The sequence below is a fragment of the Empidonax traillii genome, unplaced genomic scaffold (genome assembly GCF_003031625.1).
Source record: "Empidonax traillii isolate 1590-97213 ecotype Southwest subspecies unplaced genomic scaffold, ASM303162v1 scaffold734:size1267433, whole genome shotgun sequence".
Classification (NCBI taxonomy): domain Eukaryota; kingdom Metazoa; phylum Chordata; class Aves; order Passeriformes; family Tyrannidae; genus Empidonax; species Empidonax traillii.
Window position 1 is genome coordinate 1,014,198 of NW_020955927.1, and position 12,617 is coordinate 1,026,814.

Consider the following 12,617-nt stretch of genomic DNA (forward strand, 5'->3'; position numbering starts at 1 on the left):
CAACCTCTTCTTAAACATTTGCAGCTCTGTGAGTCTGAGCTATTTCTGCTGTCACTTCTCTTAAATAGGTGCCCATGGCAGGGGGTTGGAACTGGGTGATGTTTAAGGTCCCTGGGTGATATTTAAGGTCCCTTCCAACCCAAACCACTCTGTGATTCTATGAAAGGAATTATCCTCTCTAGTTATTTTCCAGCTTAAGTTGTGTTTGAGGGGAGGAAACACATCTCATACCAAAGAATCATCATGAAAAAGAAAACAGCAGCTAACAAAGATAGATGATAGATAGATAGATAGATAGATAGATAGATAGATAGATAGATAGATAGATAGATAGATAGATAGATAGATATCATTCTGGCTGTAAACTGACTCCCAAATAACTTTGCCTATGAGTATTAACAAACCAGCTCGAGGGAGGTGTTGCTCCAGCTCCTTATCTCCAAATTTATTTTACCTTCTGCAGTGTCTCATCTCATTCTGCTGTGCTTTGATCCTCTCATCACAAAATGGATGAGGACCATTCCTCAGAGTAGCTCCTCAAGTGAAGGGTGTGGAATAAAAATAGGGATGATATAATTAGCTTTGCTATTTGAATGGAAACCCTGTCAAAGCTGCCATGAGAAAGCCTCACTTAGCAAAGCCACCCTCACACTGGTTCTCTTCTGGTAATTTTTCTGATTCTATCCCACTCTCCTGACTGAAGAAAGTTTCTGCTCCTGAGACTTCTGTTGTGGTCCCTGAGTTTGGTGCCCTGGTCTCCATGACTGATTTCTCTCAGAAATCAGTGATTTCTGATTGCAAACACTGGCTAATAAACAGCCCTTCAGTTTAATAGCTTCTAAACATCTCTCTTTTTTTTCTGGTCACGTTTGACATTCTTCAGTGTACCTTGAACATACAGCAATGTGCCCCTTTCACTTGACTAGACTGTCCCAATCTGCACAGGAAAACACCTACTGCACCAGTGCCTGGCCAGGTTTATTTCTAGGACTTCTCTGAAGCCCAGCAGAGTAATTAAACACCTTGGGATGCCAGTTGGTTGGGGCTGACTGATTCTCAACCTGTTCTTCTGTAATATTAATTCATGCATATAAATTATTAATTTTTATATATATATATACATGTCTGCACTCTATATACATGTTGGGAATGTTCATAGCCACAGTTGAATAGGAATGTTTTATGCATAACTGCATTTCATATTAACGCTTTTTCTCAGCTCTCCCACCTCTCATTCAACCCTCAGCAGTGCCATTTAATCTGTAAGATGTCTGGGACATGGAAATTGTCTCCATAATATACCTGTGGAAAGAACATTTCAGTTGTGCTAGAAAGGAGTGTTGAAAATTTTAGTGCTTGGAGCACAAAATACTCATTCACTGCTTCATTTTTCCCATTGTACAAATTCTAGGCTGAAGGGTGAGACTCAGTAGCTGTGAAAGAATAGAAAAAGGGGTTGTGAAGTGTAACAAGGACTAAACAACTCCAGCTCATAAAGGTCGTAGGGCTGGGCTGATGAAGAGTCTGCCCCTCTGGTACTGCTGGCTAGGGCTTTCTCATAACACTCCTGAAGGAGCAGAACTCCTGCAAATGTTTTAAATTTAAAAGCTTGGGTATGATCAGAAAGGAAATAAGACTTCTATAGATGGACAGGGACTTACTGTTGGTGAAGTCTTGTCAGGGGTTGGTATTGAAGCAGTTCTATTACAGAGGGAGGGAGGGAGGGAAGAAGGAAGGAATCTGAATATTCAAGGTACATTGAAGTGAAAAGTGATTAGTCTCTGTTGGACATAATATTTATGAGCAACATAATGCTGTAGTGTAAGAAATATAAGCGAGGGAAAAGAGTGTTCAACAATTTAAACTGTAAAATTGCTGCTGACAAATTATTGGGTCCTTCCTGCCTCCCTGCCTGCACTCCCTCTGCCATCGTGTCCTGAGCTTGGTGACTGCAGGGGGACAGAAAGGCAAGTGTTGCATGTTGTCAGCTCTCCCAGGTCCCTCAGGAGGAGGATTACGATGCTCTTCCTCACCCCAAGCGCTGTTAGAGTCAGTTTTAAGCATTTACTAACATGTTCAGTGCCTTGATCTTTCTTCATCCACCTGCAGCTCTGCGTTACAGCCAAATCTGGGATGTGCTGAGTGCCTTAAGTATGCTGAATACATCATCTTTGCCCACTTTTTTACCTCTAAAACTGGTTTTTTTGCTCAACTAGTGGCTCAGCATTTCTTTTTTCTGACCTTTTCTAACCCTGAGGTCTTTTCACCGCTGTGTAAATAGAAAATCGGGGTTTTACCACAGAAACGTAAAGCGAAGCATGGAAGGTACAGCTGCAAAATCTCCTGCCAATGCCAGTATAAATTACTGGTCTACAGAGTACAAATATGGCCAGGGAACAAGCAGGGATGAGGGAATTAAGGAGCCCTAATCCTTGGACACCTGGGAATACGCTGAGTGCAGGAGCAGGTACGGAAAGAGTTGAGGTTACAGATCCCACGGGGGGATTACACAGCAAAACTTCCAGAAAAAGGGCTGTTCAAGACAAAAGGTACTAAAAAAACAGTGGAACTGGAAAAAATAATTGAATGCATGTGTTTACATGTATATTTTTGATTTATTTTCAGGTTTCTAATCATATTTTTCCATTAAGCTGGGAGGTATTTCTCTCTTTCAACACAAACTTCTCTGATCAGTAAGTGCTGCAAGAATAACCTGGGATTTGAACACCTCTGATTTCATCTGTGTAATGACCTGCTTTTAGGAGGTTTAAGCATTTAGGTCTCCACTCCTTTCCAGTGCTAAAAGGACATTTTTTCTTTCCCAGTCTAGCTGAGGAATGTTGGTTGATCTGCACTTGGGAACGGATGACAGCTCACTAATTAGAATTGTTAAAAAAATTCCATTTCGCTGGGCAGGTGACCTGCACTGATTAAACATTTCTGTGCTGATTTGAAAAATAGCCATGATGATTTAAGCAGGATTGTACAGAGCTATTTGCAACACTTTATTTTCCACAACTGCTGCTTGTAAGAGCTAAGAAAAATTAAGAAACACCATTAGCAAGACAAGCTGGACAGACTAAACAAATAGCTCTGCACACCAAGGAGCTGAAATACTTTTGAGTGAGTGATTCACAATCTAATTTTGCAATCAGATACTTGGGGGTGGGGGGTAGGAATCGATTTTTGAGAAAGGATGTGTAAGAAATGATGTTCACATGCACTGTGAGCACTTGGGAGTCAGCCAGCACATGTCATCCAAAAAAATTCCAATATTGGAAGAGAAACCTTAAAATATCAGTTAAAAAAGGAACAGGATTCTTTTGTTGTTTATTATAATTCTACCAGAATTTATTTTGCAATAGGATAGTTTATTATTTTATTATTATGCTTGTATGTTCTTATGTTGTATATTATTGTATTAGCATATATATATTATCCATTATATGTAACTATATAATACATGATACATTATATGATAATATTAATAGTTATCAAGAACATTATATAATATTAATTATAATATATTATAAATGATTTTCATATCATATATAAATATATAAGTATATTGTATATAATAAATATATTTTATATAAAATCTATTATTAGATATAATGTAATAATTATACGTATATTTTATATATGTGTATAACAATATAATTTTAATATAAAATAGTATAATGTACACATATAAAATACATAATAATATATTATATTATTATAATATCTATAAAATATATCTATTATAATATATCCCATTCTGGGAGCCACTGCAGGAGCATTAACTCAACCCAGCACATTCCACCCCTTATTCCAAACCCCTCAGGTCCCACATTATTCAGTGCAACCTCATTAATCTCCCATTAATCTCCCATTCTTTGCTCTGATACACAGATACCCTTCTCTTAGCCTGTGGACAATCCCTGCAAAGTCACAGAGTCATCAAGGTTGGAGGAGACCTTTGGGATCATCCAGTCCAACCCTCTCCTGTGACCTCCCTAAACCACCAAACCATCACCAAGTGCCAGATCCAGACACCTCTTGGACACCTCCAGGGATGTGGATCCCCCACCTCCCTGGGGCCCCTTCCAATCCCTGACCACACAAACTGTGAAAAAACTTTTCCAGTATCTAACCTGAGCCTCCCCTGTCTCAGGTTAAGGCAATAAAATATCCACAAAATATCGGTGAGTCCTTTCAAAGCTGCTTTTATTATTTTGATAGATCTCAAGCAGCAGCTCAAGATCAGCAGTACCAAAGGACATTTTCATCACAGCAAACTTCTTCAACTCAAGCACAATAGCGCAGAACCAACTGCCTGACGTTGCAGTGCCAAAAGTGTATCAAAATCACAGAATTCCAGAACTGTTTAGGCTGGAAGAGCCCTCCCAGCCCATGGATCCCCCCTGTGCCCGATGCCCACCCTGTCCCCAGCCCAGAGCACTGAGTGCCACAGCCAGCCCTGCCTTGGACACCTCCAGGGCTGGGCACTCCAAACCTCCCTGGGCAGCCCCTGCCAGTGCCTGACCACCCTTTCCAGGGACAAATTCCTCCTGATGGCCAACAGGTGTCCCTGCCCATGGCAGGAGGTGGGACTGGGTGGGCTTTAAGGTCCCTCCCAACCCAAACCCCTCTGGGATGCCACGATTCCCTAATGCCAGTCCCTCCTGCAAACCCACTCCTGAGTTTAGTTTAAAAGGGATCTTATTCCTCTGTATGTTCCAAAGGCTGAGCTCTATTTGTCATAAAACACCAGTAAATAATCCAAATAGCCAAATTTTCCAAGTGATGTAAGAAGCAATTCCCATGACTTCATTTTAGCAACAGATGCATTTAGAAAATGAAGTTGTCAAGATTTTTTAAAAATATTTTCATATTATACTAATGATCACTTTGGATTATATTTAAAAATACTGTTGAAACAGGAGTACATTTTTATACCAGTTTTATTCTACAATTTGTAAAATGTGGGTCTGGTCTCTTAGGTATCTCCATTTTACAGAAGACATGGATAAAACCCCTTTTGCCTTAAGACCAGTAACAACAAAATAAGAAATAACTCCAACGAGGACATTTCCTCAGATCCTAACTTGTCTTTGAAGGAACAGATTTGGTGCTGGCACGACTCATTTTTAAGCCCAAAACTGGTGGGGAAGGTGGATTTTGGGAGGAGGAAATATTAAAATGAGACACAGAAAATAATTTCGAAGAAATCTTCAGCTTTCAGACAACAAGGCATAGAAAACATCCCAGCCAGAAATGCTGCAAATGGAGAGTGAGTGATCATCCCAAACTACCTGTCTTCTAATCTCTTATTTCAGCACTCCACGAGGGACAGAATAACATGTTCCAGCCATATAGTTATGTTATTAGGATCACACTGGTACCTGTCCGTCAGCAGCTGTCCTAGAAAACTGACATTTTAAAACAACAACAACAAAAAAAGACAGGTTAAAGGATAAAGGTGCAGCAGGGAGAGGTTGGTTATTTTCCAGAGGCTTATTATCGAGAGGAAAATAAATAAATAAAGACTCTGCCAGCAACTGTAGCAGATAATGCTGGAGGGACACCAAATGAGTTCCAGCTTGGAAAAATAACACCGTGTGCTGAGAGGAAAACTTGCTCTGAGCTCATCACATTCAGCTCCCTCTTGGAGCCTCCAAGGGTGTCCTCAAACCTCAGCAAAACGTTCATGTAGCTGGTCCAGTCACTAGATGGCACAATCTTCTAATTAGTCAAGTGCCATTTGTTATTTAATCACCTCTGGCAGCAAACCTGTTTCTCAGTTAAGAGGGAGCAATGCAGCAAGTTGGGGAGTAAACCCCAACCCTCTGCTGTCAATCCACTCACAAGGTTTTATCACTCAGTAGCTGTTCCCAGATTATTTCTTCAAATTGTTTTTCTGTTAATCAATTTTAAGCAAGCACACAGAGCTACCCTGGTAATTCTGGGTCACATCTTTCAAATGACTTGGTGGGGATTCAGAAGCCCAGTTTTAAGTCTGTATGCAAATCTTCCTCAGGTGTGGTTGGTGGTGTTTGGCCTCACATTGGCAGTGCTGAAACCTTTCTGAAATGGGCAAGAGTGGAATCTAACAACCCTCAAACTCCATAAGAAAAACTGAAACCTAAATTTTCCCAGTGCCAGCTGCAGGCACTCAGTTGGCTGAGTGGAGTTTTGTTCATCTCCTTTCAATTTTCCACGGAATAAAAATGTGAATTCACAAATTGTTTAGAGGGTTATCTCACATGGTGTCATGTTTGTATTTGAAAGACCCTCCTGTGGCAAAAGTTGGATTAAAAGCAAAGGCAGAGGGTGTGCACTGAGCCAGGAGGAAGTGATGACATTAACAAATAATCATTTGGAGAACTAAAAAGAGAAAAGGGAGCAGAAAGCAACTCCTTGCAAAAGCCCTCTGTGATTGCTGCAGAATTGTCAGTAGTACAGACAAGGCTTGCCCAGTGCAGAGGAAAGTCTGTTGACTTAATTTAATAATTTTTTTTAATAAATGATGCAGTAGGGCTTACAATGAGCCTTTTTAGCTCAGAGCTGCAGCACTTATCAAGGTGCTACAAAACCTGTCACTTAGAAGCCTCTCATGGCTTTTGCATCTCATGGGCTTGTGACCTTTTTAAGCAGTGGACTGACAATAAATTGAAGAGCTGAAATAGTGTTATTTGCCAACAGTTATGGAGAATGCAAATTCCTTAAATTTGTTTTGCTAGGTGTTAGAATTTCTCTGAATGCAGACAAGCTTCTGAAGCAGTTTGGGACACTAAAGCCCATTAGAGTTTTTGCCCATCTCACAACTCACTGCTCCTAAAAGAGGGAGGTTTCTGTTCTTCTCTGCCTTTCCTCTCGATGTCAGCAATCAGTGGAGCCTCTGCACAAACAGGACAACTTGCTGGACTGGTGAAAAATAAAACCTGACCTGGCAGAATGAAATCATCGGGTTTGCAAACTGAATCAGCTCCAAGCACAAGGTCAGAGAGGGAAGTCACAGCCAAGAGATGAAGGTGGACGGATTGTCCGTGCTGGAGTGGGAAATTGCTAGATTAGCTCCAGTGCATTTTCACTGAAACACCTGTTTTATGTAAAAAAGACCCCAGACTCTGGTTACACATCAATTCATGAGCCCAAAATTCCAACCTCTCTGAGCAGGACACTCCTGCAAACTTTCAGGGAGACTCAAGTGACAAAACCAATCCGGTATTTTGATATTTGCCCGGTATTTTGTGATACACCTGGAAAGTTCAGGTCATGCTGCTGTTTTTCTGCTTCTGTCCTGCTCTCAGAACACATGAGGAGTTCCAGAGTGCAGCATCACCATGTCCAAGGAGAATCAAATGTGGTGTTAGGGAATTAGTGACAGGGGACACAGGAAAGGTGCTCAACACCTCCTCTGCCTTCAGCCACACCAGCAAGGCCTCCCAGATCCCTGAGTTTAGAGAAGGAGCTCAGGGAGCAGGGTTAACAGCAATCAGCCCAATTTACCAACAGTAAATCTTGCCTGATCAACCTGATTGTTTTATGGGATAGAAGGGTTTGGTGTGAGGGGGAAGGGAGGTCACTTATGGATTAGAGCACTCGGGTGTGCTGAGAAAACCAAGAGCTCAGGCCAGCTTTAGACTTTAAAACTAAACAATTTAAAACGGATTTATTTACAACACATTTGGTTTGACTGGTTAGCTCTTACTAATCCCAGTATTTGCAGTTAATTTTCATCATCACTGTCACTCTTTACCCCTTCCACGCCCCGAGGTGATGTGATGGGACAGCACAGAGGGCTGACAGTCCTTGCTGGGTTTAGTGGTGGAGGCCAAGGTCATGGGGCTGGAGAGCTCTTTGATGAGAGAATTGCAACAGCCTGTTGGATTTCTCCTCCCTTTCTACCCGAGGAGTTTTTGTTTCGTGCTTTCATCCCTCCCAAAAGAGGGATTTCAGCTGCTCCTGGTGCTCCTTATCTCGTAGTTGCTCTTGGCAGTTCAGCCTCAGGGGCACTGGGGAGGATGTCCTGCCTCTCTGCTTATCTTGTTCCTCATCTTGTAGCTGTTGTTTGCTGGCGGCCCCTGACATGCACCTACACACACCTCTGCTCCTGTGCTTGTCCCACGACTCACAGAGCTGTTTGAAACGTTCAGACATCGTGTCTGCCCGTGCCACAACATTTACAAAACACTTGTACGCTGGAATATATTAATATGCTAATGTTTGGCTCCCAGGCAAAGTGGTAATAATTATATCCTGATTGATGAACTTCTAATTTGTGCGTGGCCTCTGCTTTGCCTCTGTGCAACACAGGGTTTGGAAATTATTGTGTGGAAGCCCAGCAGTGCAGAACAATTCCACCTTGTTTCAAACTAGGGATGAATATTCCTGAACTATTCTGAGACAAACAGCACATAGTGCTGGATATCAAACCTCACCCCCCCATGTTCTGACTGATTCCATCAGCTACAAGATGGAAACCTGCAAACTTTGGTTACTGGAGTGCAGCAGATACCCCTCGTCTGGACCACAGTAACAGATAGGTTTAGCTATAATTCAGTTATAATTTCAGTTATAATTTGGATAATTTTGGTATAATCCCTTCCCATTATGGGATTGGAACTAGAAGATCTTTAAGTTCCCCTCCAGCCAAACCAATGATTCTGTTGCATCAATATAGATAACAGGATAATATGGCATAGTATTATAGATATTGAATGATATTAGATTTTGGATAATGCAATGCTCCAGTTCTGCTGCCTTTATTGAATAAAGTCTTGTCAAGTCTCATTATCTTTATCATCAGATTTCAGATCTGGTGTTTTTTCTTAAGTGGCCAAATACTAACTTACATTGATTATGTGGAAAGCTCATTTCTTTTGAAAATAAAAAGAACATCCAACATTCATTGCTATGAAAACCGACCTGGAAGGAAACAAAAGGATCTCTAGACCTCCCTAAATCCTATTTTGGTTCTTTAGGCTGCTGGAAACGGCCATGGAATTGTGTTGGGTGCCCATCTGATATTCTTCATCCTGCGAGATCAGCAGAAAAAGCAACCTTTCATTTTCTTGTTATAGTGCAGGCAAATGGGTGAGATAAACATTTTTCCTACCTTTAGAGGAAAAGGAAATGTCTCTCCTTCCTTTCATGGATTTGTGTTAGTCGTTTCAGAAACATTTAGGGGAAATAAGCAAAGATTACTAAATGTATATCCAATTTATTGTAGCTTGTGAAATCCATTATTGCCTCCTGAATTGCTGAATAACAGGCAATCAGGAGAAGGAAAAAAAGAAAAAAAGAGGGGGAAAAAACCCTGCCACAGTCTGTTTTAAGGTCTTAGGATGGGATAGATGGAAGAGCCCCTGGTTACAAGGAGAACACAGGTTTGCAGAGCTGCCAGATTTGTAGGAAAAGTGCTTGTCTGTCCCCAAAGCTCAGGAGCTGCTCAGCAGGTTGATGAAGGAGCTCTAAAGCAGCACAAATTGCAGCTGCCCAGGCCCCTGGGGGAGGCACAGGCAGCCAGTTTGTTCCAATTTGGCAATTACCCGTGTGACCAAGCACTGGGATTTCAGGGTTGTGGGAAAAGGGCTTTTTACAAGGGCAGGACACACAGGAACACGCCCAGCACTGGAACAGCACTGACATCCTCTGCTCCTCCTAAAAGCAGGAAAAGCTTCGTTGGGAGAGACTTTGGAGCCCTCTGGGATTAGAAAGCAGGTCAGAAAGAGCTCTGTTGTGAGTGGAAGTGGCAGAAGTCACCAACCACAGGACATTCGATGAGGGGAGGTGCCGGATTCTGCCCCTGGGATGGATGGATAGACAGACAGACTGGGGATGAGAGGCTGGAGAGCAGAGCTGGAAAAGGGCCCTGGGGGTGCTGGTGGGTGCCAGTTGTCCCTGAGTCAGCAGTGCCCTGGCAGCCAGGAGGGACATCCCTGTCCTGGGGGCAGCAGGGAGGGGATTGTCCCGCTCTGCTCTGCCCTGGGGCGGCCTCACCTCAACAGAGGGCAGAGATCTCCCTGCTCTGCTGGGGAAGGGGCTGTTTCAGCCCCAGCATCCAGAGAAAACACCCCCCGTGCGTGTCAGGAGGAGGGAAATCAGCTCTGCAGGAGTGGTGCTGGCAGTGATACTCCGGGAGAGCCGGGAGCACGGACTTTGCCGCCGTGACAGACGATCGCCTCGCTCCTTCAGGAGAAATAACCAAATATTTTGTCAGCTCGGGTTCACAGGAACATATTGCTGACTGCACCCAGAGACACGGGGGCTGCTTTAATGAGCACTGGCGCTCTAATTGGCAGTTTTCAAAGTACAAACGGCGACAGTGGCCACTGGAGGGCTCAAACACATCTCGGGAATTGTTATCCCAGCCCACGGGCTGCGCTCAGCCACCGAGGACGAGCCGTAAGTGTCGTCACACGGCTGGGAGTGAATATTTGGGAATCTGACCTCAGGCACTGTGGTCAGCTAAGTCTAATGACGAGGTGGATATTGAACTGTCCTAAGATGGAATTTACACATTCCTCTTTCTATCTGCCTTTTGTTAAAGAATGTAAATGTAGGGAGAACCTTCCGTTCCTAATCCCCATCCCCAATCAGGGGTGGACGGGGCTTGGAGCAGCCTGGGCTGGTGGAAGGTGTCCCTGCCCATGGCAGGGGGTGGCACTGGGTGAGCTTTAAGGTCCCTCCCAACCCGAACCGTTCTGGGATTCCATAATTCCGTGATAATGGCCCCCAATTATCATGCTCAGTGCTTTGGACATAAAATATTATTTCTTGGAAGTCTTGCAAGAAGAATCTTTTCCTTTATACCGAGTCTGAACCTGTACAAGGAAAAATGAAGGCAAATAGTGACAGATAGTCATTTGACCATGTTCCCACTGCAGCAGGTTAAGGTGCTGGAATCAGAGAAGGGTGATTCCTGTTAAACTGGATTATTACAAATTAGTATTTTATTCTTTTATTTCTTAAGAGCTGTCAGAAAGTCTGGATCAGCTCTGGATAAAGAGGAAGAGGTTAATTAAGTGGATATTTAGTAGTCTGGGGTCGTGAAGGAGATATGTCTTACCTAACTGTTAAAATAATATCTCATGCATTTTTATGTGGAAAGAAGTGAAAGGTCTTCACAGAGTTTTCTGGGAACTGCTGTCACCTGCAGGTTATTAATCATCCTTAAAAAGCAGCACTCAGATAATGTTTAGATGGAGTTAAACAAGTCCATTTAGAAAGCACATTGACAGTATCAGTTAATAATATCATCAACCACCAAGGCTGGTAATATCTGGAGTGCAAAACCGAGTTATATTTAACAGTGGGAGCTGAAAGGTTCTTACTCAGATGGGAATTCATGATGCCAAAAAAAAAAAAAACCACATGGACTTGTAGTGTGAGAAGGATGGAATTCTCCATGCTGAGCTGAAATTTTAAACATAAAATTTAAAAAAACTCCAAAACCCCAATACGAGCCAAAGGAGAGGAGATGGAGTGCAATTGGCACTAACTGATAGATCTCCCAAAACTCTGATCCAGGAGAAAACTCCCCAGAAACCCCTGGCCACGCAGCTGCTTTGAGGAGCACATTCCCAGCAAACTCCAACTCACTCCAGCCCAGCCAGGCCAGGATTTATTCAGGACACTGGTAAAGCGCCAATTCCAAGCCCCAGAGAATTAATGTCAAACACATTTATTAATTAAACCTATGAAAAAAAAGATATTTTCAAAACAGGCTTCAGTGTGTAACCCAAAGGTGATCAGTGATACACTGAGAGCATCTGATTCTACACAGAAGGATATTTGGAATTATTATTTCATAGAAAATGACAATAAGATGAGTAGAAATGGTTAAGCTCTTGTGTTTTGCTTCTATCTTAAATGAAACACAGGGCTCCAGTCAATGAAATCTATGATGTTAAAGTAAATAAATTTAATAATTAAACCTATGAAAAAAATGTGTTTTCGAAACATACAGCAGTGTGTAGCCAAAAGGTGATCAATAGTATCTGGTTCTAGATAGAAGGATACTTGAAATTATTATTTGATAAAAAATAAGATCTGTAGAAATGATTGAGCTCTTTAACCTTTATTTTGCATCTATCTTCAATTAAAAATATTTCTTCATTTATCTTCAATGAAATACAGAGGTTAAATCAATGAAATCTATACAAATTAAAATAAAATACGTGTAATCATTAAAAATAATAAATTTAATAATTAAACTTATGAAAAGAAGTGTTTTCAAAGCATGCTTCATTGTGATCAATAATATACTGAGAGTATCTGATTTATATAGAAGTATATTTGAAATTATTATTTTCATTGTATTTACAACATAAATATACAATATAATATAAAGAAATATAATATAAACATCTTGAGGCATTTTTTCCAGTCCTGTTTGGTGATGCAGTTATTATTGGAGTTTAAATTAATGGGCCAGATTTTACCTAGTTTAGAATCAACTTAAAGAGGATCGATAAAGTTCTAAGACTCCATTAAAAAAATGGGGTTGGTTTAAGCAACTACCCTTCCTTATAGTCTGAGAGCTAAAATAGACATAAAATAATATGAAAATAAGTTCTCATTAGAAAAGAAAAAACCAAGTTTTATTTGTTTCTTTATCCTCTCATAAA